Source organism: Mus caroli, unplaced genomic scaffold (assembly GCF_978045245.1).
Source record: "Mus caroli unplaced genomic scaffold, Mus_caroli_1 scaffold_16, whole genome shotgun sequence".
Taxonomy (NCBI): domain Eukaryota; kingdom Metazoa; phylum Chordata; class Mammalia; order Rodentia; family Muridae; genus Mus; species Mus caroli.
Window position 1 is genome coordinate 37,930,296 of NW_028227271.1, and position 25,478 is coordinate 37,955,773.

Here is a 25,478-nt window from a genome sequence, read left to right on the forward strand (position 1 = left end):
CCAACACCTAACTCTCAACTGCCTGTAACTCCAGCCCAGGGAATCCATTTCCTTCTTTTGGCCTCCAAGGCTCCAAGGCACATATCCAGTACACTGGCATACATGCAACCCAAACACTCAGACAAGCAAAATGAAAGTGAAACTGTAGAAAATAATTTAATGTGGTATGTGGGATATAGTAGGCGCTCAATGAGTGGTTGTGTAGTATATGTATAGCCCCAAATGCTTGTACACATGTGCAACATTAATTGGACTCAGTGTGATCTCTCTCTCTCTCTCTCTCTCTCCCTCTCCCCTTTTCCCCTCTCTCCCTCCCCCCCCATGTGTGTGTGTGTGTGTGTGTGTGTGTGTGTGTTTGTGTGTGTGTATATGCGCGTGTGTACGTTTAGGTGCAGATGCATAATTATGCTATCCTGACAAACTGGAGAGGAAAAAGGAGTGAATTAGCAATGTACTTGGACATGTTCTTAGACAGACATCATGGACGGTTTGGTTTTCTGGATTAGATTGATATATGACCATGCTGTTGAAAGCCATAGATTATATACATAAAGTTAGAAAGGATGGTTTTGGGGTAATTGGAGGAGATAAGGGGATAGATATGATCAATATAAATTGTATGCATGCATGAAATTTTTCTATGAATATATATTAAACTGACATTATTTAAGAGTTATGCTCAGTCCTCATATTAAATTGCATTTACTCTTCTTTACTTAAACAGGGAAGTAGATTTTACTAGGGTCTTTCCTTGGAGACATGGATGCTGGTGGTGCCATACAGGTAAGAAAGGAAGGAGTTAGCTTAGGTGACAGAGTGGAGACTCAGATTGTCTGCACTCATTTGTTTATGGATTCATGCATTCATTCACCTAGAAAATATGGTCATACTGTGTTTAGAGGTAACAGATAAATAGAATAGATCCCCTTCTCCAGAACTAACTAGTTTTATATAATAGAAGAGAAAACACAATGAAATGTGTTACCATAAAGTAGTAACACAGAAATAGAATCAGAGGCCAACCTGGAGAGGGAAATGGGTGAATTGTCTATACCCTTGGGAAAAGGCTGGATACACTAAAGGTTTCCTGGAACTAGGCTGATGTCTGAGCAATGTTGGAAGGCATGGAGGCCATTTCAGACGGAAAGTGTTCAGAGGTATGTCACAGACTGACGGAATGGCACTCAGAAGCAAGACATAGAGTCAAGAAGTGGTACAATAGTGTCAGAGAAACCAGACAGCATGTTGCTGCCTGCTCATAAACTCATGCAAAGGAGGCTCAGACCAGGGGCCTGGGTCACCAAGATCAAGAACCTCTGCAGTGTGTGAATATTGAGTTCTCTATGGGGAAATGACATCATGGGAGGCCATGATTCCATCAAAATTCCCACTCAGATGGTTCTGAGCTGGACGAGCAAGTATAGATGTGCATGTTGTCTTCCTGTGCATGCTGTTTGATGTCTGAAAGCCTCCCCTGTGTGGGAATCACAATTTGACGTACCAGTCGGATCACCCTCTGTTTGACATTTAAATAAAAGGTAGAGCCAGCTCAGTTCTGTTCTGCATATGCTTGGGGATTCAGTGAGCTACTTTTTCATTCTCACTGACTCCCCACCACTCACTGAATATTGGGAAATGAGGGAGTCAGGCAGATGTTTCTCTGCGCACCTGGCTCTGAGTTTCTGCTCTGGTGAATCCTGTAGCACCTGCTTCACCCATTCAGTCTCCTGCTCTGAGGTCTTCCTAGGCCCTGGTCTTGATTGCTCTACAAATCTTCATTATGAGGCTTATACTGTCTACTTGGGGAGGCTGAAAGCTCACTGATGTAAGAAAATATCTCACAGAAAAAGAAGAAGAAGGGAGGGTTCAGTTTCAGACATTTCTGTCATTATTGTGGGGAAGATAGAACAAAGCAGAGGAGCTCACATGCTAGGGTAGCAGAGAAAGATAGAGGGAGGGAGAGGTTGATAGGAGAATGGAGAGGGAGAAGAGGTAGACAGGTAGATAGATAGATAGATAGATAGATAGATAGATAGATAGATAGATAGATAGATAGATAGGCAGGCAGATTGGTAGAGAATGTTGGCTGATGTTTTCCTTTTTTTTTTTTTTTTTTTTTTTTTTTAAAGATTGCTGCATCTAGTTCCCCAGACTATGAGATGGTGCCATCGATATTCTGGGTGAATCTTCTCCCATCAGTTACTCCTCTCTGGAAGTACCTTCCCAGGGACCTCTTATGCAATCACATTGACAACCAGGATGAACCATCACAGTGGGTATTAGAAGACTTAGGAGAAATGAACCATTAGTAAACTAGACAATAGTTCACTAATCACAGACATTACCCATCCCTTTTGTTTAGTTAATACAACTCTAAGAATTTCCCAGATTTTTTCAAAATCTTCATGTGAGTCCTTTTTCCCTGTACCTATCACAGGTGTCTCACTCTTGCATCCTGCTTTGTTTGCCTTCTGAACTATCACGTCATTCCTCAAGCAATGCTCAAGTTATTGTCAGGATTGCAGGCCTGGACAAAAATCAGACAGACATAAAAAAGGCAGATTTCCTTGCTTCTGTGTTCTCATCTGTATCACATCTGTGATCCAGATGTAACCTTAGCATTGATCCCACAGTTGAGGCTGGCGAGTAGTGATATCAGGAGAGAATCTGCCAGTCTTCACAGATAGAGGCCAGCATGAGGAGGTTTGTCTGTTTATCCCATTCTCCATGATGCCCTTTTGTCCCTTTGTCCATATAACGTAGGTCTTAAAGAACAGACTCTGTTTACCCCTGTACAGATTCGAATGATGTTTCTGGTGAGTAACAAATCCTGAATGCATGCTTGGAGGTATAATGGGAGATGGTGTTTTCTGGAAATTTAGGTAGGTTAGTTTGGATCCAGTGGAAATAACATTGGAGATACTATATTGTGTGACAAGGAAGCAAGATGAACTATTTAAGAGCCCAGATGACATGATGGGTCTTGTGTGACATTTTTGTTTTCGTCCTGTAGGATCTAGAATTCATTCATGAAATAACAGTGGGGTAGCTTCCCTGAGATGCATGTGTGTGTGTGGTTGTGTGTGTGTGTGTGTGTGTGTATGGAGACAGAGACACAGATGGAAGCATGAAGCCTAATGTGGCCTCAGAAATGAGGACAGATAGGAGAGGAGAGGTGGGCTTCAGGGATGGATTTGGTCTCAGGATATAATGTTAAGGAGCATATATCGGTTTTAGATTAAGCCTGAGAGTTCTGAAAGGCTCTTAGTGGCATGCCAAGTTTTAACAGAGTGAAATAGCATGACAAAGCTAGGATTAACCAGGGCAGAATAAATAGGTCTAGGCAGGGTAATATGTTGGCAGGCTCCAAAAGAGGCTGGAAACTTGCTTTAAGAAAAACACTTATATTCGCCACTAGGAGTTCCCATGACTGACCAACTTCTGAAATGACATCTTTTGAAATGAGATAATGCATTTCCAGACAACTAACTGCATTCTCAGTGACCCTAGCCCTCAACATCGTTGCCACTTGAGCTTAACAAAACAAAACATGAAGACCATATGTCACATTGGATCACTGGGATCTGAAATCTCTGTGGATGGGTTTCACAGTCTGTCCTGTGTTTGGTTTGGTTCGGTTCAGTTTGGTTTGGTTTGGTTTGGGTTTGGGTTTGGGTTTGGCTTGGTTTGGGCTAGGATCATTCATTTTGTTGCTTAGGCTGGTCTCAAATTCACACCTATCCTGCTGAATCTATCTGCCCCAAAGTGCTGGAATTACAGGCATCCTGTGAGGTTTTGCTCACTCCTACCCTCAGCTGCTCAGTATGACTCCAGTCAGGCAGTGATAAAGCCACTGCTGACACTCCTGTGGAAAAGGAGGAAGGTGTCGACAGTGTAGTGAGAGAGGGCCTCCAACAGGTCAAGTAAGCAGAAAGCGTGGGTGGCAGAGAGGAGCCACAGGCTGTGAATGTGGACAGGCTGCACCAGGCACCAGTGCTCATTAGTTTTCTGTTATAATTAAACAGCAGCTCAAGATCCCTTATCATGTCTCCCCTCTTCTGCTTGGTGACTGTACCTCCAGAGGCACTGGATCTGAGCAGGGGGCTATTAGCAAGTGCTGGGTGACCTGCCAGACCTGCACTCTGGCTGCTTCGCAGGGTAGTGTGAGGTGATCCCATTTGGCCTCAGAAATAGGCGGAGGGAAAAGAGTTGTCAGGATTTCCCTGACTACAAGTGGGGAACTGGAGGAGCAGAAGTGACTTGGCTGGGGCCAGGAGGGAACTTGAGTATCTGGATTTGGGTAGCATTGTGACATCAGGCAAACCTTATGACCTCCCTGAGCCCAGCCTCCACATCGGTATAATGGCAGCTAGGTCGTACTTGACCCACAGGACAAAGCCAGTCTTGAGATGGAAAGATAAGAAGAGCTCGTCACCTATATGGTCTCAAGTACTCCTGTATCTCCCATTGAGCAGATGAGCAAACATGGGTCTGAAAGTGCAGTGACTTGTATACAGTCATGGGTTTTGTAAGTGTGATGCAGCAGGTCTAATGATGTCCCTAGGACCCCAGAACAGCCTTAATCATTTAGTAAAATATGGAGAGAGAGAGAGAGAGAGAGAGAGAGAGAGAGAGAGAGAGAGAGAGAGAGATGCAACACACTATGCATGCATATGTGTGTGTGTTTGTATCTGCGTGTGTGTGTGTGTGTGTGTGTGTGTGTGTGTGTGTGTGTATGTGTGTACATACACATGCATACTATTAGAGTATACTGATTTTAGTTTTATTGACATCAACTCCATGGGCTTATTAGAACTCAGAGTTGTTATATAGGATTTGTGTGTGTGTGTGTGTGTGTGTGTGTGTATATACTGTAATTCAAGAGAGTAGTTAAGTTTGCCTGCAGCTGGGTGCCATTGGTGTTACAGGGCTCAAAGAGCCAGTCTCTGAGAACCAAGAAAGTAAAGCATAAGTCAAGGAAAGTGGTCTAAGTAAACTATTCATTTTGCTAAAGGTCCTCTGCCACAAAGCCCTGAGCAGTTTTCAGGCCCCATGTCCCCACACATACTGAGATAAATCCACCCTGACAGGCCAGACTATTAGAGCAATGGAAAGCCTATTACATCATGCTGTGTCAATGATCCAAGGATTATAGATGGGCATGAAAGGAAGGCAGAATCCAGGGGGACTTGAAGCTATCATCTGTCACCTCCAGCAAAGCCGCTGCTTCCTAGTGGGAGCTCAGGGGCTCTTTTTAGTAGAGGCCATCAAACCAGGGTCAGACCACCCTCAGGGTCTACAGCATCCTGGGCAGCCTGTCTCAGACGGATGAGAAATCAGCCTTTGCTGTCTGCTGTGATGTTAGGGGTGTTTAAGGTACTTCCATATACTGATTGATTGTTTTATGTGACTCACCAGGAAGTACTGAGTCTGCCTGGTGCTAGGTGCTAGGTGAATGATATGATTACTGCCACCTGACACATACACAGGCTGGAACTAAATAAGGTTTCACCTCCCAGCTTCCAGTGACTCCACGGTCAGAGCAAGACTGCCTCCTGTTTACATTAAGTTCTGGGATATCTGAAAGCTCCCCACTAAGGGAAGGCAGTGTCTGTGATTTCATTAATTTCAGTTTTGTAGGATTAAGAAGAAAAATGTCTGTAAAAGACAGTGACAGAAAAACAGTTCTTCTACCCAGGCTCAAACTGTATTATCTGAAATACGTGGATCTCAGTTTAGTAAGCAAGCCAAACTATGTGTGCTTCAGTGCCTCCCAGAACATAGAACTGTGTGGTTTGATGGGAAGACTCAGCATCTATTAATACTTCCTAATGCTGGATTAGGCAGGGAAATAGTACCACCATGATGCCCACCCCTCCCCAGATATACTCTTCCCTGGACTTCTGGTTCTAGATCTCTTAGCTGACCTTACTCTGCTAACTTATCCAGAACCCTCATGTAAGACTAGGCTTCAGTCTCTTTGTGATTTGGCCTCCCAGTCGTTAGTGGTCATTACAGTTGCTCTCAATCCCTTGCCAGCTTCCTGTTCCTAATGGGCATTTTACCAAACCAAGGTACTTCTCCAAGGTCAAGAGATCTAATTATCATTAAATATTAGAAAGCTTGGATCCCTGGGTTCGCACATTCTAACAGAGGTGAGACCATTTCCGTGTCTAACACAGTGTCCTACAGGTTTGACAGGAAGCAATTTTTTTTCAGTGACTGATAATATCCTGTACCTTCACTCTGGCATTGAGTATGCAAATTTAAAGAAAGTGATGGTTTGCAGAAGGCCACACAGCTGGTCTGCAGCAGCTCCTAACCTCAGACTGTATGATACTATGACACTTGAAGCCTTGTCCTGGGATGGATGGGGTACCAGAACCTTCCCAGGATCCTGGAGGAGTCTCACTGTGACCCAAGTCCAGAGAACTCTACCTTTTCTTACTTGACAAGTGAAGAATAAGAGCCCTGGTCAATCAGCAACGCACCCCAGGTCACAGAGCCAAGCATGTGACAAAGGTGGGGCTCTAAGTTTAACTTGTTTCCTCTCTCTTTCCTAACAGCCACACTGTGAGATGAGACAGGGGCTGTCATCATCAGGCTCATCAGAAGAAAGGTAGGGATCATTCAAGGGGCATAGGCCAGATGAGCATGTGAATGCAATCTGTTAGAACAGGATAGTACTGACATACTTTGTGCTCAATTGTACCACTGAAATGGTAGTGTTTGGATAGAAGCAACCTCTTTAATCATGGTACCTCCTCTGGGGATAAATGGAGGTCTTAAGAGTACCACTGTGCTCACAGAAAGAAAGCAAAGAAACCAACAGCAGCCCACACATTAAAAATCGAAGGAGCCTCCCTGTTCAGGGGTCATTGTTAGTTTTTTTAAAAAATCCCCAAAATTTTGCCAGAATTATAGACTTTCCACAAATATTCATTGAGCTACAGTCAGTCTATTTTAAGACAGTTCTCCCACTGCTTCCAGAAGATTGAAAGGCGGTCGGAAGCATGAATCATAGACCTCTGGCTTGCGATCCAGAGAGGAGCTACTGGAAGTTTGTAATTCAATTTCAGCCTGAAATGAAGCTTAATAATACATGGAGCAGTCTCGTGTTCCTCTTATTAAAGTGAAGGATATGACTTCAGGGAGAAATTAGCTAATTGAATAGGAATATTTCAGATAGAGGAAAAATAAAGGATGCTGATTGCCCTTGGAGGGTGAAAAAAAGAAAGAGAGAAAGAAAGAAAGAGAGAGAGAGAGAGAGAGAGAGAGAGAGAGAGAGAGAGAGAAAGAAAGAAAGAAAGAAAGAAAGAAAGAAAGAAAGAAAGAAAGAAAGAAAGAAAGAAAGAAAGAAAGAAAGAAAGAAAGAAAGAAAGGAAGGAAGGAAGGAAGGAAGGAAGGAAGAAAGAAAGAACATGGGCAATGTTATTTTCAGACTTGAAGAAATGTAGGAACTCCTAGAGAAACTACTTATGTTATTACATATTACATATTACATATTACAACTCAAAAGATCCCCCAAATAAGAGCCGTGAAATACTCTAGCTTCTCTTTCAAGGTGGATATTTGACAGTTAAAATCGGGGTTGGGTTAGGGAAGGGTTCTCACGTCACAGGGCTAAAAGAGCTGAGCTGTGACTTGGGGAAGCTGAGCTAAGAGAAAGCTTGTGCTCCCTCGGTTCCATGTGTTAAATATTCCCCAGGAATCTCCTTCTCTATCAGAGATCCTTCTTGAACTTCCCCGAAGGCCAAGACCTTCCCTCTTCTGTTCTCAAAACTTCTCATGCTGCCTTATGCATGCCCTACCATTCCCTTTTTCTGATCTATCTCCGGGCTGAGCAGCTCTCAGCTCTGTTGCCCCGTTCTCTTGGCTCTATGAGAATTCAGCCTACTGTGCTAGGTTTCTTCCAGAAACCTGGTCATTACAGTCAATATCACATCTCTCCAGCTCCTCCGAACCAACTCACATAAAATACCAGCTAGTCAGCTGATCCCCAGATCCTAACCTGTCCATGTCACCCGTCTGTTAGAGTCATTCTTCAGCTAGATGTCCATCACATGTGACATGGAATCCAACTTCTAACTTCATGTTCTTCTTTTTTGTTTCTCCCACTCCTGATTATCCAACCAATTATACCTCAGCATGCTTGCTTACCTTCTCTGCTGGTTATGAGGATTGTCATATTTGTGCATCTGATAAAATCCTGCTCATATTTAGATTTCCTTTGAAAACATCAAAGAACACTGTTGTTAGAACTCATGATATTACCTTGGTGCTCTTGGTCACCTTGTGATACAAATAACAGGTTCTGTACTCTCCTAGTTTATTACTAATGGCACTGAGTAACTGTCATTTTCTTTCAGGACAAGATTCCTCTTGCTACCCTGTTTTCCTAAACTTTCTGGTATTTTATTCGCAAATTTAATTTAGATTCAATCCATTAAACCATATCTCCACAAAAAGGTCTAGGTTTGGAAGGAAGTTAAATTAACTGGGAACTGATAAAAATGTTGAGCCACCTTTTCAGGATGGTGTTTTACCTGGCTCTGTCTTCATACATCTGACCCTGATGTCATGACTTTCTTTCCCCTCTTTATGTAGTTGCTGGACTTGTAGTTGGGGTGATCTTACTGCTTTAAGTGGAGTTATTCGCTTTGATTTAACCTTTCCTAACTGTTCATAAGGGAAGTACCACAACGTGGAGTGTCTGTTTAATTTAGGATGCAGCCCCTTGGCAACCTCTTACTTTACTAGTTCTGATGTCTAGGTTTGGTCTGTTTGCTGTTTGTTAGTTCTGTTTTGATGTGGTCACTTGGATGTTTGTGACATGTGACTCAGAAGTCAACACACAGGTGCTCTGCTTTCTGCTCTGAACTCTTAGGCACCTCTTCCTCTCTTCTCTGTTCATTTGCTGTATCATCAAATTCCCCCCCCCCTAATCATGTTACTGGGAAGATTCAGCTGAGAACTCAGGGAGAGTGGAAATGGATGTATTGGCTGCTTGACTATTCAGTAAGCGTTGCCTCTGCTACAGGAGACATTTGGGTTGCTGACTCCAATGGCACATTTATCTCCAAGTTTGTAAAAGCTGAAATCCTGTTTCTGGTTCTAATTCTCCTGGTTATAGCTTTTGAAAGGATGATATTAAGTTACTGTGATGATAATGTGGGTCCTTGTGTTCTTCAAGAACATTAATTGGATCCTGTCTCATGGCTCACAAGATAGTCTCTAATATCAACACAATTACCTAGCCTCAGATTACAGTTTCCTTTTCTTTTTTTTTCCAAGAGTGGAAAATGACTTTGATCAAATGCTTTATTGATGCAAACAATTAATTGCCTTGATGATTTTAGGCCCTTGTGGCTCCTGAGAACATTGCTTAAGTCACTGTGAGTTCATCTTTCAAAATGTCCCTTATAAAACTTTCTAGGGAGATAGAAATATTCAATGGTTTTTCTTATTTATTTGTTCTTGTTTGGCATATTACATATTACATCCCTACCACTGTTTTCCCTCCTTCCTCGCCTCCCAGCCACACCCTATTTCCCCTCTCCCCAGACCCACTCCTCCTCTGTTTCCCTTAAGAAAAGGGCAAGCCCTCCAGGGATATCAATCTTAATCATGGCATATAAAATTCCAATAAAACCAGTTATATATTCTCACATCAAGTTTGGATGAGGCAACCTAGAAAGAGGAAAAGGGCCCCAATATCAGGCAGAAGAGTGAAAAATAGCTCCTGCTTTCACTGTCAGGAGTCCCCCCAAAGTACCAAGCTACACAACCATACCATATATGCAGAGGCTCTAGATTAGACTCATACAGGCTCTCTGATTGTCCCTTTATCTCTGTGAGCCCTTCTGAGCCCAGGTTAGTTGCTTCTATGGATTTTTCTTACTGTGTCCTTCACCCCTCTGACTCATACAATCTTTTGTCCCCATGTTCTGCAGAATTCACAGAGCTCCATCATATGTTTGACTGTGGTTCTTTGTATCTGCTCCCATCAGACTCTCTGACGATGGTTATGCTAGTCTCCACTCTATGAGTATATCAGAGTACCTTTAGAAATCATTCCATTGACATTCTGTTCATGTTTGGTTGTACCTTAGATCTCTGGGCTATGTGGGTGGTTATTATACAAGGGTAGCAGCCCCTGTGTCACCCTATTCTCCCAAATCCTGGTTTTGGAAACAATTTCCAGATTATAATTTTCAGTTATAATCTCTGAAAGCAAGGAACTACCTTTCTTGCTAGAAACTATCAAGGCTCCGTGACTAGCAGATGCATTCCTCCTAATCTCTGCCCCATCTTCATGTGGGCTTTCACAATGTGTCCTCTTGTAAGAACACTGATGGTTTGGCTTGATGACTACCCGCCTCTAATTACCTATGTTGGGAGGTAAGGCCTCTTGATAGGTGTTTAAGTTGCACTCTTCTGAACATAGGGATGCTGCTATCAGGTGGTCTTAGGGAACAGACAGCTGACTTGCCATAGAGTTTTCTACTGTGCCAGGATGCAACCAGAAAAGCTTTCACCAGATCTCTTCACCTCAACTTGAGCTTTACATCGTCCAGAACTGGGGGAAAACAACTGTTTTCATAAATTCATAAATTACCCAGTTAAATATAGACTGACCATAGAAACCTGGGAAATATCACAGAATTGTGTGTCTATGTATAATTATTCTTTCCATAAGTAAAGCTATCCCTTGTAGTTCACCTTAGGTTCTCGGGGATGGACCTTTGTTTCCATCTTCCCGATTATAATTTTACCTTTTCTCCTGCTTGGCTCCTTTTTCATGAGTTATCCCCTTGTGACTTCCAGTGCATAGCAACAGGGTTCTCCTATATCCAGTTGTAAAATCATTATGTTCTTTCCACTCAGCATGTTCCATCACTAGGTTCCACCATCGCCATTTGATTGTCTCAATTCATCTAAGAAAAGTATTTTTCTTGGTTGGAACTAGCCAATAAACAACAATAAACAGGCTTCTCCCTGGCTTCATCCACCACCAGCTCCTTCTAGATGGGCAGTTGTAATATTTACGTGCACAGTGCCCAATCTAAGTCTCAGGACTTTGCTCCTTGTAGTGGTCTTGATGAACTGTGGTGGGAGCTACTGTTTCTACACTGTCATGGGTCCATCCGTTTGCAGTGAGAGACAAATAAAGTAGCCCAAGATATGAAGATGGAACCCCTATGTTTCTTGTGTTTCTGCCCCTGTTGGGATGTTTTCTGTGACTGACATATCTCTGAGGATTCAGCATGTCATGGTGGATCCCTGATTTTATGCTTTGGCTGAACTCTTTTTTTCACTTTTGTTTTGGGGGATATGCTAAGATCAGAAGTGACTAAAGCTGGTATCTGCTGATTCATACCATAATTCTGAATTATTTCCCTGGGGGCAGCTCATTTAACTTTAAGCAAATAATAATTCACAATTACTGAATGTTTCCATGTGCCAGACATTGCCCTAAGCACATCACATGTGTGAATTTACCAAACAGGGCTAACAAAATGTCTTTCCTAATTCAGTCACTAATTGGCTTATCACTTCTGATTTTCAGTGTGGTTATGAGTTCGGAAATTCTGACTTTCCCTTATAACCTCACCGGTATATTAATGAAGTATGGAACGAGTCTAGACAGAGCCTGCTAGCTTGATATCACTTTAACCCTTTAGAGTCCTTAAAGAAAATGCATGCATACATGGTTGTATATGTGTGTATTATGTGTGTATGTGTATATATGTGCTTGTAAGTATGTATGTATGTACATGCGTATATATCTAAGTATGCATTGCTTATGTATATGTATTTCAGTTCTGTTTGCTTACCTTTATAACAAACTCATTGCCAGAGGACAGTCTTATATCTCAATCCTCAGATTCTTTATTTGTAGCTGCTTCCTAGTGTATCTGTGCAACAGAAAGAAGTCATATGTGTTACACACTCAGAAAACTCTTGGACACAGGACAGATCTCTAAGAAAGGCCTGCTGAATGACTGGATAGCACCAACCTAATGTAACAGGCTAGTAGTCCTGTTAAAGGCAGGCATTTATGATTCTGATACAGTTGGTTCTTAGTGAACCTTATTCCCAGTGTTTCCCTAATTTTTTCGATCTAAAAATGTAATTAGCCATGTAGATTTCTCCCTAAGAAGTTGATTCTAATATTACTCTGAACACCTTTTAAGCAGAGTCCACTCAGCCAATGTATTTCCGACTTATATCAAGAGTTCCAGAAACAGAAGGCTACTCAGGCAGTAGGGCTAGGCTCTGCAGCCAGGTCTGTTAACTCTTTAAGGGGGAGTCCCTTTATGTGGCCCTAATGAAGAGCCTCATTCCTACCAGTGCAGTCTGCCAAGGACAGAACTGATGGGGACATTCGGTGGCCATGAATAACAGTCTGATGATTAGGGGAGAGAGAGAGAGTGAGGTTTTTTTTTAAGGTAAAATGGAGACAGGTCTGAGGCTGCACAATTAATCAGACAGACAAGCAGCCAAAATTGCAATGAACAGACACCACTCAGTGATACAGAAGTGGGAAAAGGTCTGGATGAGGATATAAAGTTTGCATGGCTGTCTTGGTGTTTCTGTGGCTCTGAGCAGGGCCCATCTCTGTGGGTTGCTCTGTCTTCTGTGCAGTATCAGAGACAAAGAAATGTATTGCCTTCAGTTTAAAATGGTTTTCACTTCATAACATTATGAAGTCTAGCACATTTATCCTTGAGGTAATTCCTTTATGTGAGGGGGTCTGGCTTTCCTGTTAAATGGTATGGTATAAATTTCCCTTTGCTCATGCTATGATTAGGTTTATGTGGAAGGAAGATTCATTTAAGATGCATTTATAACATAATTGATAGTAGTGGTACTTTCTAGACAAAGCACAAATGAAGGCAAGGGAGTCTGTCCAGACGCTGTTGGGAGCTGAGTCTAAGGGTTTTGGGCTCTTCCAGCTGTTAGCCTTTTACCTTCTTTCTGTGTAAGACAACGAGATTCAGCTCCCCAGACAAGAGATATGTTTCAGTAGGATGCACACTTGTGCTCGCCTATACATCTTCAAAGCATTTTGTGTTTGCAGAACCTATGTGCAATCAGCAGTTCCTTCTTTGGACTGCAACCTGACATCAGTGGGATTTTTTTATGTACAGCCCTTGGTACTTGGTGCTGCAGCTCGCTGTCAATGACTCTGGGCATTTGTTTGCTTTTCTGAAATATACCTGTTAATCAGGCCCCGATGTTCAGGGTGCCAGACCTAGAGGGGATCTGACCCATTCCTTGGCTCCACCACCTCTTCAGGTGTGAATCTTGTTCCATGGACGAGGCCCTAGGAATCTGTCAATTGTCTAGCAGGAGATTCACACAATAAAGTGTTTACCCAGCAAATGGGAGGTGCTTAATAAATGTTCCTAAGTCATGGGGTTGTTGTGAGGACTCGATTAGTGAGTAAGCCATGTCAATCTCAGGACGGACCCCATTAGAAGCCCTGAAGTTACCATTTCTTCTCACAGGTGTCAGTCTGCTCACTGATTATGATAATTATAAAAACAAAACAAAACTAATGTGCATAGTGCCTAATGTTAAGGAGATAGAGAGAGGCAGTTTCAAGAAATAAGTTGATGCTGTAACCAGGAAAATTGAGGTTCTCTTCAGGGCTTCTTAGTCTCATTAATAAAAGAATTTAGAAGCTGCCTCAAAGGGAAACTCAAGGATAATTTTATTAGTGTATGAGGGAAAAACAGTACAGATTAGGTAAAAACACTGGCAGCTACTATCAGGAGGAGAGAAGAAAAAAGCCACTCAAGCACAGAATAGAAATAGAGATGGAGCAGGGAGGAGGAGAGACACTCTCCAAGAATGGAGGTGGGCTAGTGACTGAAGAAAGAGCCCCAACGATAGCTATCCACATAGAACGTGGTTATATGTAGTGGTCTTACCGTTTGTATTTGTCATCATTTGTGGCCTTTCTCATCCATACTCTGTCATTAGATGTCTCCAGGCTAAGAGAGGCTTTCTCTACACATTGACTTTTTTCATGTTAATATTGATACAACTTCACAATCTGCTATGGTACTCTGAAATTACCTTCTAGAATGACCTTTGTTAGGAAAGCCAGCTTCATGCCCAATGGGGGCCATAATGAGCCTTGAGGTGAGAGAGGAGTTAGGAAATCTGGGACACTGTAGCAGAGACAGTGTCACTGAGCCTTATAGGTAAAGAGAGCTGTTGACACAAGAAACTCAACTCAAAGAGGATAAAGGAGATAGTTTATTCTGAAGTTAAATATGAATTACCATGGCCTGGAAACACAGATTAAAGTTGCCCTAAATTCCATGTTTCAACATAGTAGTGGTTTGATGTTTTTTATATCACCTGAACGAAGGAAGTCATAAATCAAAGCACTTTTCAAATCTACCGGTGGGTACATCAGGTAGGTGGGTTATAGAAGATCAGGGAAACTCTGCTGTCGGCCTTAGATGCTATTCTTAGCCCTTTGGTTATTGGAAATTTGGAGTTGGCTCCTACAAGAACTTACATAATGGCCACAAAATGTTAGAGCATGTGCAGAGGAGACCAATAAGTGGGTATTAAGGCATTTAAAAATGCCCCAAGATAATTTGGCTCTGGGCTTGCAGCATCCCACCATCTCTGCACCATTGATGTTCTAATTAGTCAATCAAGGCTGTGTGGACAGAGCTTCTTTCCAGGAACTTTCATTGATAGAGGTTGACCCCTTAAAACCGGGGGAGGCGCTTCACTAAGACAAGTAGAATAAAGTAAAAACAAAAGATAGCCACATGGACAGCACTTCAGGGACCCTTAAGAAGAAAGATGAGGGGGAAGGGGAGCCATTAATTGTATAACTCACCCCCAGGGGTTGGGGGATCCTCCCATAACTCTAAGGCTTCTAATCTACTTGGTCCGAGCAGCAGAGATAAGCAAACACATTTGTCTATAAACCCCTGCCATTCTAACATGAGGTAGAGATAAGAGCCATAGGGGGTGTGTGTGTGGGGGGGGGTGCCCTGATTTCTCCAGACTGTGAATAGAAATTTCTGGAAAGAAGCCATATCCTCAAACTGAAATCTTCTAGAAGGCTGGTTGACTGAGAAGAACTTTGTCAGATGGATGGAGAATTTGGACTTTTGCAGGTTCAAATACGAATTACAACTTATCTTGGGCTATCATGAGCCCTCTAAAGGGCCATTCCTTGCACAAGTCTGTGTCTGACTTAATAGTCTATGACAAACAGGTAAACACCTATAGGAATGTACTGGTTAACACCCTGACTCTACTTTCCACCTATCACAGGGCTAAGAATGTTATCAGAGAGCATCAAAAGCCTATAGCAGAGTACCCCCCCTGCCCCCCCGAGCTGTACTATTACTCTCCTTCCCAACATACCCATCAGGGTATTAGAAAAGTGGCTTGATTTATCTTTGTTCTGTTACTATAAAATCTTCATTTAACTGCTTCCGTGTTGAACCGTGGAACTTGGCATAACCTATGTTGCCCCAGTCACGGTCACTCATTGGGCTCCAGAATAAATTCTTATTGTTTTGAGGTGAGAATTATGTTACTGAATTGGCAAGGGTGTGGATCTGTTCTCATCGAGTGACCAGCATCTTAAAAGTGGGAGGCCTAGGGTCTCACCCCCAGTCCCTGGTGTCTGATCTGTCTCACATGTGCCCCCTCACAAGGATCTTCAACAAGGATCTAGAGACCTAGTTACATCTGTCCAATTGTATTTTCTAGGGAGATACCTCACTGAGTCCCTGTTGAGCCTGTCACTTGCATATCAAATTCATAGCCTCCTTCCCTGGCACCCCTGTCTTCAATCTATTTCTCTCCAGTGGTGCCTGTAGCCCTGCAGCCTGACCCCTCACTGTCCATACTTACCCACCATCTCACTTGGCTAGCTGGTGGACTCCCAAACTGCACATGGAGCTCCTGACAGAACAGAAAGCCCAGGCCCAGGAGACTAGGCAGGAAAGGGGGAGTTGAGAGGCTCCAAGCCTAGCGGGGAAAACTCCTCTCTCAGCTTGGTTTTTAATTTAACTCCAATCCTGGAGCTGCCACTGTTGTGAACCTCTAGAGATGTCCCTTTGAAGCTCTTTGTTCTTTCTCCTTCCTAACTTGGTGTCCTACAGGGCCTGACACTGAAAACACTTAGGAAGCCCCAGGAAACTTTAGTCCTCCATTCTGGGAAGAGAGACAAATGCTGCCTGCCCCCAGGGGGCTCCCAAAGAAGCAGAAGATTCTCTTAGGAGGAGCCAGCTGGCCCAGGGAAAAGGGAAGGGGACAGACAAGTTTTTGTCACCAGGGGAGCTTGGTAGCTCTGAGACTCCCTGAGTTGCTTAACATCTCTGATCTCTGTTATGAAAGGATGTGTTGCTGTCAGTTGTCTTTTGTGTACAGACCACCACTGTGACTGCTTCAGTGACCAGGAGTCCCTTTGCTTAAAGATGATTGTTCTTTGCATTTGTCTCAAGGCTAAACCCACTGGCAGTAGCTCATACTTGGCATCATTAATTCAATTCAATTAAATGAGCAGTTATGAGGGATACTTTGTGCCATTCACTGGGCTCTGGGGACTGTGCAGTGCAAATCATCAGCCCCATTGTTCAAGAGTATATAGCCATGAGGGAGACTTGGATATGGAAATGAGACTTCAGAGATAAAACAGTTATGACTGGAAATATAACATGGTGAGGCTCCAGTTACATACAAGAGAAAACTCTAGAATCTGCCCCCCTTTCCTACTGCCATTCTGTTCAATACTTTCTATCAGCCATCTGAATTATAATTTAGCATCAGGAAGACCATGAGCAGCTCACTAAATCAGAGTCTCTGGGGCCAGTGCCCTTTCCCTCTCTACCTTCCCTGATACACTCCTCCATTGATATACTCCTCCTAGAGTAGCTCACTGCCACATGGAGCCAGTGTTGGACATGGATCTCAGGCTGTCTAGAGGTGGCTTGATTCGCACAATTCAGCAGCTGACCAGACCCTGCACTTGCTCTCCGTATACCACAGATTTGCAAATGTGTTTTCAGCTTTTCAATTCTAGTCTGGTCTATGTTCATAAGGGGCAAAGAAAAATCCCACTTGGAGTGACTGAGTTGGCCTCAGCCACGTCCAGTGCTATAACCATGTGGATTCTGCCAGCCTCTGAGTCCCTTTGTTTCTGTCTTGAATTAGTCCTATCTATGATCCCATAAACTCCCTATGTGGAATCTTTTTTCCTACCAATGACCAGCTCAGAATATACAAAGATGCAGTCAATGTCTCATTTAGTGAAGGCAGAGGATACTATGTTTTCTTCCCCAGGCGGGAAGTGTATGTGCTCACATGTGCACAAGTGAGTTCATAATTGTTTTGTTTTTTTTTAAAGATCATTCTTGAGATATCTCTGTAAGCACCCTTTATACTGACTTCTGTTCATAGTATTCCCTGATAGCATGTCTTACTCTTAACATATTTATGGATAATACTGATTTATATACACATGTGTTGGCATAAGATTGGCTGTGTTACACCCAGGCCTACTCAGATAGGAAACAGATATGCAGCCATGAAGACGCTCGCCATGTATCTTACCCTCCTTAAGTGTGGAAACTGCCACCTACAGTGTTGGATTTCAGGACACTAATGTCCAAGTCCAGGAGATGGATGATCAGAGGTCTGAAGGAAAAGATATGACTTCTTTGGCAATGGTTCCTCAGAAGTAAAACAGATATATCAGTTCTTGAGCAAAAAACTGTGAAAGCATAGTAGAAAATCAGAGTGTTCCTGAGATGGGGAAAGAAAAAAAAAAAAAAGAAAGCAAAAGCATAAACAGTGGGATCAACCTCCAAGAGCATGGAGGACCTTTGAGTAGAATAGACGCATATATCAAATGCTTACATACACGGTCCAGTTTAGATCTGAAGAAATCAAAGAGTGGACTGTGGGAGGCCTGTGCTCTGGCACTGCACATCAATGGGATGCCTGGCACCATGCTTCATTTTCCTCATGTGTGAGATGCTACTGATGCCTTACTGTTCAGTTGCTTATGAAGACAACCTAGAATGTGGGCTTAGCACATTGCTTGACCAGAGATATAACCAGTGATATGAGTCAAGGCTTGAGAATGGCAGACGGCTCAGTGGATAAAGGTGCTTGTTCTTCAAGCTCAGTTCAAGTCCTCAGCAACCAGCATGCAAAGCTGAGCTATGCTGAGCATACCTATAACCCTGGCCTTGGGAAGTAAGACAGTCAGATCTCAGGGCTTCAGTGGTTAGTTGGCTTCAGCACAATAGGCAGCTTCAGGTCTAGTGAAATACCCTTTCAACATGAAGATGATAGAACACACCTGACATTCTCCTCTGGCCTCTGTGTTCAACTAGGAGTGCATATACCCATGTGCCAACACGAGTGCTTCTACCTGTATGCCAGTATGAGTGCATATACCTGCACGCTCATGTGAATAGATCACAATACACACACACACACACACACACACACACACCCTTCCTTCACTTTGACACCTATCAGAGCTTTGTAATAAAAGGGGTTGGATTAGACAATCAGCAGCATAAAGGGCATAAAACGAGGGTTTCTGAAGCATAGCAGACGGGCACCTGTAGAAGCCATTGTTACCACCACCCCTAAGTGGCGGAAACAAGACTGGGACTAAGTATAACTAGAACATGTAAACACGGGCCATCAAACAGAACCTGAAGCAGGGGTGTGAGTTTAATTGTGCCTGAGCCAGAGCTCGGAAGAAGCCAAGCTGTTGAAAGAGTGCCTGCATATCTATGCTTCCTTGTTTCTCCAGCCTGCTTCTGCCTCCTAGTAAATCCCGCACACTGCATAAAGCTGATGTCTTAACCAGCTGGGCTTGTTAAACACCACGGGCAAGTAAGAAAAGCCCCGACACACAATCTCAATCATGTATCTAAACAGGGGGTTTAGGGACTGGGATTACAGGATTGTCCAGCTAGGGTTGTTTGGAATGGTTTTAGGGCAGATGGGAATGAATGAGAATAATCTGGACTGAGGATTGGTCAAAACTTACAAACTAGGCAATTTGCTCCAACAGTCAGTGATCTTATCGGGGGAGCCTCTGAGTTCAGATGGAGACACTCTTACAATTTGCAGTCTTATCTGGAAATACACAGGACCGAATGAGCTGATGTTCCAAATTCCCAGAGCTTAATGGCTGCGCATATCAGTGGTGGTTCAGCTTATCCTTCTGCAGGTCATAGTTCATTCTACAAATTGGATTTTGTTTTATTTCTCTCATCCATTAGCCAGGCCCCAACAGCAGCCAGTCAGCAAGGCATCTCTGTGAGGGAGTGAGCACTACGCAAAGAGGGACAAACATGGCACTTAGCTCCAGTGCAGGAGAGAGAGGGGACAGGCACTCTTGCCTGCTGTCTGCCTCACCCCTTTCCTCCCCTCTTCCCATGTGGCCTTGTTTCTAACATTTTCAAAATAATTTCTAAATTCTTTCTAGTTCTTCCTCACCTGCAAGTCTCCATTTAATCTATTTGTTCCCCGCTTTAAGAATTTGTGCCCTAGGCCTTTGCAGACCATAATTAACTAGATGGTGTTATATTTTGTTCTAGTGAGACTATGCCGGGGCCTAGCAAACACATAAGTGGATGCTCACAGTCAGCTATTGGATGGATCACAGGGCCCCGAATGGAGGAGCTAGAGAAAATACCCAAGGAGCTAAAGGGATCTGCAACCCTATAGGTGGAACAATGTTATGAACTAACCAGTACCCCGGAGCTCTTGACTCTAGCTGCATATGTATCAAAAGATGGCCTAGTCGGCCCTCACTGGAAAGAGAGGCCCATTGGACTTGCAAACTTTATATGCCCCAGTACAGGGGAACACCAGGGCCAAAAAGTGGGAGTGAGTGGGTAGGGGGTTGGGGGTGAGGGTATGGGGGACTTTTGGGATAGCATTGGAAATGTAAATGAGGAAAATACCTAATTAAAAAACAAAGAAAAAAAAAGAAAATACCTAATAAAAAATTGGAAAAAAAATTATATGTGCCTCTGTGTATGTACAGGCACATGTGTGACTATTGAACTTTTTGTGCTAAATATTATTGTGAGTTGTCTTTTAGACATAAGAGACACTGCCTGATTGAACTTTTTCTACATGTGGCTGAGTGCATGGCTCAATTGATAGAGTGCTGGTCTAGAATGCATGGAGCTATGTCTTCCTTCTCTAGCCCATATCAACACCCAGATGTGGTGGCATATGCTCGTAATACCACCGCTCAAGAGGTAGAGGCAGAAAGATCAGGAATTCAAACTCATCTTTGCCTACAAAGTGACTTTGACACTAGCCATGAGACTCTATCTCTAAACAAATGAAACCACACTGTTTCTGTAATGATGTAAATACTTTATATCTGCTCTGTCCAGTCTCCTGCTGGATTGCATGCCTGCATATGGAACATCTTTATTGTTGCTATTATAAGAAAGTAGAGTTCTGACTTTTATATAATTTTGATTAACAGATACATAGATGGTCAAAAGAGGCTTCAGGAACTGTATTGGATAATGTTGCTGTAAACAATCGATGCAGGGCTCCTCTCAGAATCAATATTTCAAACATTAGAAACCTGATTCTTAAAAAGGTTAAGATGGTCATAGCCTTTTGGATGGTAAAAGATGGACCAGGACAAGAATTGTGTCATTCCTGGTCCCAGAATGTAACAGTATTTTTTATTCTCCTGATGTAATTGTCATCTTGGAAGCTCATTGCCTCCCTCTGCTATCATAAGCTTAGTCATGGAAGATTCTAGCCGCCATACAATCTTAACTAGACCTAGAATATTTTCATCCTCTGAGACTTACTCATGAATAAACTCACCCTTTCTAGTTCTTTCTGAACTCTGGTTGGCTGGTACAACTCAGCTGTTCTGGTTCAAATTCCTCTCCAAGCTGACTGATTCAATCTGGCTTCTCTCTCTCTCTCAGCCTCTCCTGAATTGCTTGCCCTTATACTAACTTTGACAATCTGTTTAAATCTTCTAGCTCCTTCTCATTCTCTGACTTTTTTTGTCTTCACCTGTCTTTAACCCATCCCTGTAAAATTCTCTTGGTAATACTGCCTCCTTCCCTCTCTGCACTGTCCCTTAAGTACCTTCCCTTTCCCCTCTCCTCTAGTGAGAGTTAGGAATATCCTATTCTGTCAAATCGTTCTCTGATTCATCACTTTGCCTGCCACTCAATTAGATATTATTTTCAAACATGAAGGCTTTCTTCTACAAACTTTACCTTCGTTGTTTGGGATTAAAGGTGTGTACTAAAGGCATGTCTGTATTCCAACTAGAAGGATTAGAGGTGGTTGCTAAGGACTGAGCCACACCACATCTAGAAAAAGTTGGGTTTTTTTTTTTTTTCAGTAAATAACACAATCCCAGGGTTCATGTTGTTATCAAATATCCTACAACACCAGAAACCCAGGATTTTACCTGCCTTTGAGCCCTAGCCAACTCCTGTGGCATTGAACCAGGCAGTGTTTTTAATGCATATCATCTTTGCTCTTCGTGATTGTCTCAGTTTCACAGCAGTTTCTATTTTCCTGGGTACATTTCTAAGTTGACTTAATTTCTGAGGGCAAGAACCTCATAACTACTGAACAAAGAAAAGTTTGGCAGATGGAAGTTTTTCCATCCCCTTTACCTTCCTGGGCCTGTTCCCTAAGTTCTAATTGGTGATGTTAAACATGGGCTTGGTGTTGCTGATTATCTGTCTCCTGTATGGGTTTCAACTCTACAGACCAACATGATCTCTGAGAAAGGAACCCCAGGCCTGCCCACATCTCTCCCTTCCTACCTCTGTTCCCTGGTAATGATCAATATCTATGATGTGCAGTATTTTAAGCCTGAGGTCCTTTTGACTCAAGTCATTCTCCCACCCCTCTACCTAGTCACATGTTTCTAAGCATGCTCCTCTAGCAGAGTGGTAGACCAAGAGTAGCTGAAGGTTGTGATATCATTTACTAGATTTTCTGTAGCCACATGCAGATGACCTGTTGCCTCCTTCAGATAAATGCTTCCTCTAGATGTCCATGGTATCTGCAGGCCAAAGCACCACCATTTAATAGGTTTGGGGTAGGCAGATTTCCTAATAAAATTAGGCAGAGTCATCCTTACTCAGTAACCAGGGCACAGCCCCATATGGAGAAGTGGGAGGGCAGGAGAATTGAGAAAACACAGTCCTGAGAAACAGGGGCTTTTGACCAGAGCAGTCTGACGGTAAGAGTTGGTAACTAGTTTGAGCTCACCCTTTTTAGGGGAAGACTCAACAGAAGTGATATCACTTAACCTGGGCTTCCCCACCTTAAGAAGCTTGGCATCTTCATTAGAAACAAATCCAGAGCCCTCAGAGTGTTCTCCAGGCCTCACAGGGACCAAAGGATAAGGCAGCACATTGCAGAATGTAGCCACCAGTGGCTCTCATAGAGGGCAGCCACTGCTCGGCCTCTCCATTTGCCGCCCATGAGAATGAAGTCCTCACCTTCTTCCTTTCAGTGGAGAAGGAGAATGGGAAGTTGTGTATAAGCGCCTCAGTCCTTAAGTCCACAGGCCTTCCATCTGCCTACATGCTTCTCTCTGGATCTGCTATGTGCTGTGATTCTCCACAGCTGTGCTCCCCTAATGCTGTTTCTGTTTTCATGGCCACCTTGGAACCTGTGCACAGGCCATGCTTCACAAAGAATGAGAGCAGTGTCCGTCTCTATGTGTATTAGTGACTTTTACTGTTGCTGTGAAAGAAGGGAGCTAAGGTACCAGAGGGGGATGGAGGGGGAGTGGGAGGGAGGGAGGGTGGGAAAGAGTAGAAGAGATTTATTTTGGCTCACAGTGTGAGGGTGCCATCATGGCTGGTGAGGCTTGGTGGTGAGAAGATGAGGCAGCTGTCACATCAAACCAGGAAGCAAAGAGAAGTAAACCCTGGTTCTCTCTCTCTCTCTCTCTCTCTCTCTCCCTCTCCCTCTCTCTCTCTCTCTCTCATTTTTATTCAGGCCAGGATCCCAGCCCATGGGGTGGTGTCTGCCTCTTTCAGGATGAGTCTGCCCAACCTTAATTAACCCAATTTAGAAATTTCATCACAGACATTCTCAGAAGTTTCTCCACCTACCCATGGTGATTTATAATGGGGAAATCAGGGCTGTCACACCGTGTGAAACCTACCCTATCCTCCCCAGGTCCAGGGCAGGGGTCACTGCCTCGAAAGCCCCCAGGTTCTCCACTTTTGCTTTTTTTTCTAGACTACTTTGGTTGGCTTCCACCTGGCCTGTACCATCTACTACTTTATAATTTATGAGCTTGCCTGTACATTTCCTGCATCAGGCAGAGAGCTCTTGAGCCCCAGGACTGTACAATTCCCATAGCTAATTGTCACATCTCCCACTTCTCGCTCTTTGCAGCAGCCTCAGAACTAACCTGCCTCAGAAGAAACCAATTCTCATCCTGTAGCCAAAGGGGCTTTCTCTGATGTCATTGCTACTTCATCTCACTGAGTGACAGCATCCCCAGTCAGGTATCAGGCTGGAGAGGAGATTGCTCTCCTTCCTAATGCCATTAACTGCCTGGGAAGAACTCCTTCCAGCATTCTCTGTCAGCCAGCATCCTCTTTGTTTAGCCCTACTCTCATGATTAGGTAGTTACAAACTTTTCTTTAATTCTTTGATTGTGGACCTATCATCATTTAAGATTTCAGAATAAATTATATGATCAGGACAGTGACAATCAGGGAAAGTGGAATTGAGTAGAACATTCCAGTTTTAATGAGATAGCATTCATGTAAAAATCAGAGTATAGCAATTGAGGCAGGCGAGTTTAGAATCTCCAGTAGGAAGGGTTCATTTTATACCAGGATCGACGTGGAAAACAAGGGGAGGAGGTTGTAGGAGAGTGACAGATGGGGTGGATAAGCCAAAAATCTCCTGTGAAAGGTCTGGAAGCCTAGAGGAGATATTTGGATTTATGTATCAGAAGACAGGGAGCTTCTATTATTTCTAGAGCATGGAATCTGTGTAGCAAAGAAAGACACAGTGTACAAACTAAGGCTTTGGAGATGGTAATGGCTCAATGCATATTAATGGGGATGGAGATTCCTGGAAACTGGATTATCAAGAAGCTACCAAGAAACCAGAGTGTGTCTGGGTAGACACAGTTTGGGACAGAAACTCTGGGTATCTGTAGATACCCAGAAACACTGGAAGAGAGGCTTTTATGTTTCCTGTATAGCTCAGTTACCTGTTGAAGTCTTTAGCTAACAATCTTCAGTATCTTGAGGCTCGTGAGCCCATGTTCCCTGGTGGTTGTTTTATGGGTGACACATTTTTTGGACACCAGGAGGGGCTTATAGCCAGGTCATTGGGGCCATCAATGGGAATTCCATCCCAAAATGATTTTGGATAATATTTCCTTTACATGGCCATTGGTATATCTTAAGATATAATGTCCTTGGGAGGGCTCCCCTATGATTCTGCTTAAATGCATGTTAGGAGAACTAGATCCCTAAGTAATTTTGGAAACCACAGCTGCTTTCTCCTTGCCTGTGGATCCTGCTACAGGTATAAGGTCACAGTGTCCAGTAGTGATGTTTCCTGAGTTTGGGATATCCTAGTACCATCCCAGACCTCTGAGTGTCTCTTAATGGACTTCTCAATTGAGTACCTGTTTTTCAAATGTGACACTTTCTAACAGCCAGTGTGAGCGACAGTGAGATTGCCTTCAGCAGCCCCTCAAAGCTGAGATGGAAAAAGGCTTTCCTACTGGGAACAAAAATAGAAATTTTGAGGCCAGTCTGTATATTCTTAGCTCTGTGCAGGGCATTCCTGTCATCTGGCCAGCCAAGCTTCCAATATTCTGCCACCGGAAACATCAAGCAAGGGCTTTCCCTGGAAGGGTGGGGAACATAAAACAAACTGTAGAAGATCTATGTTCTGTCTTGCCTTCTCTTGCTCCTCTCTGCCATACTCTGCTTATTCAGTTTATCACTGATTGCAGAACTAGGGTTTATGTACACTAGCTCTGCTCTAGGCATGCTATTGGAGGAAGTGACTGAGACATACTCCTTGTCTTCAGAGGTCTTTCTCTAGGAAACAGACAAACACATAATGACAATTTAGGGACCTCTGATAGAGTATAGAAAAGGGCATTGACCTCTTTACAAGCCAGAATCCCCTCAACCAGCAGTTGAAGCCTTTCTATCACCATCTGGTCTTAAATGCATTCCTGTGACCTTATAAGCAGAATTTAAATTGCTTCATTTGTCAGAGAGGCAGAAAAGTATAGCGAGGAAGAGATTTTGGAGAAGTTGAATATCTGATTACAGAAGAGGCAAAGGGATGCCCAGGTTGAAGCAGGCTGCCACCTCTTTAATTGTATTCCATTTTCCAAAATGGGGGCATGGCATTTCTCAGATCTTGGAGCAAGAGTCCTCCAAGGGATTAAA

General features: G+C 43.3%; 1 protein-coding gene and 1 long non-coding RNA gene across 2 annotated transcripts in view; both read left to right on the forward strand.

Moving 5' to 3' along the window:
* Positions 1–25,478, forward strand: part of Kcnq3 (potassium voltage-gated channel subfamily Q member 3) — a 284,191-nt gene that overhangs the window by 129,615 nt on the left and 129,098 nt on the right. The gene's annotated exons all lie outside the window — the stretch shown is intronic.
* Positions 681–6,629, forward strand: LOC147000763 (uncharacterized). The gene is made up of 4 exons (XR_015045652.1): positions 681–783; positions 2,130–2,272; positions 2,764–2,816; positions 6,567–6,629. It is a non-coding gene; the product is annotated as an uncharacterized LOC147000763 (long non-coding RNA).